Here is a 1,445-nt window from a genome sequence, read left to right as displayed (position 1 = left end):
GAGAGAGAGAGAGAGAGAGAGAGAGAGAGAGAGAGAGAGAGAGAGAGGAAATGGTTGTAGTTATATTTTCTTATGCTAAGGGTCATCACACAATGTTCGCACTCTAAAATCTTGACTATGGTCCTAAGCCTGTCTCCCCAAGGCTGCTTACCTGTGCAACATATCTTAGTTGAAGGTCAGGTCTAGTCTCTCCCTAACAGAAGTCTCTGATTTGAGGGTCAGGATCCTGGAGGTGACTCTCCCGCCAAAGGGCAGATCATGGTGGCATCTCTTCATATACGCAGAGATTAACACGAGGAGGTAAGAAAATGAACATAAAGAACAAGAACCATCCGGAGGGTAGATGAGACGGAACATGACAAGAACCATCCGGAGGGTAGATGAGACGGAACATGACACTTGGTACAACGAAAGTTACCTAGGCTGAAGAAGGCACCTAAGATGAACTGATACTCCACTGTCCACCCCAGTGGTCGCTGAGCCCTTCCTAGAGAGGGCAGAGGCCCCTCATCATAATAAAATACAACGTTTGCTATACTTGCTATGTGTACCTACCCTCTAGCTTGTGACACTAGCTCAGTGGCACAGTGCTTGCCTAGCACGAACAGGCCGTGAGTTTGCTCCACAGTTCTGCAAAGGAGAGAAAGAAAGTGAAAGACATGGTGAAGGTGGCATGAACCTGTGGTCCAGCTACTCCTGCTGATTGGGCCCAGGAGTTTGAGGTTAGCCTGACAGTAAAATGAGATGTCGTCTGTTAAAAAGCAGGGCAGTGGTGGTTGTGAAGACAGTGAAGCACAGAGCATTTACCTAGCATGCTTAAACCCTGGGTTCAATCTCGGGCACCATAACTGAAAAAGTAATTTATTTTCCAGAATGAATTAATTTTTAAGTAATCCAACAAGCAAATTGTAGGTAGATGCCTATAACCCCAGAATTTAGAAGGCTGATGTAGGATGATCACTGCAAATTCAAGGCTAGCCAGAGCTGTGTAGTGAGTTCTCCAGGACAGTTGTGGCTTCAAAGCAAGATCCTGCTCAAAAGAAAAGCAAAGTGTAAATACAAATAACCCCAAAAATTGGATCTGGAAAGGTGGGTCAGCAGGTGTGGTTCCCAGCACCCCATGGCATCTCCCACCCATCTGTAGCTCTGGTCCCAGGATGTCTGATGCTCTATTCTGGCCTCCATGGACAATGTATGCACATAGTACACAGACACACATTCAGGAAAAACACCCACGCACAGAAAATAAAAATCTAAAAAACAAAACAACATCCCTCAATAAAGCAAAATTCTTCCCTGAACATTACAAATGTTGGTGAGAATGCAGATCTGTCAGAACCGCCATCTGCTGCTGATGGGATGTAAAATGGCAGTCACTGTGCAATTCCATTTTGTGGATCTTCTTCTTCTTCTTCTTCTTCTTCTTCTTCTTCTTCTTCTTCTTC

The sequence above is a fragment of the Grammomys surdaster genome, unplaced genomic scaffold, assembly GCF_004785775.1.
Source record: "Grammomys surdaster isolate TR1022 unplaced genomic scaffold, NIH_TR_1.0 67, whole genome shotgun sequence".
In the NCBI taxonomy this organism is placed as follows: domain Eukaryota; kingdom Metazoa; phylum Chordata; class Mammalia; order Rodentia; family Muridae; genus Grammomys; species Grammomys surdaster.
This window is presented reverse-complemented; position numbering follows the sequence as displayed.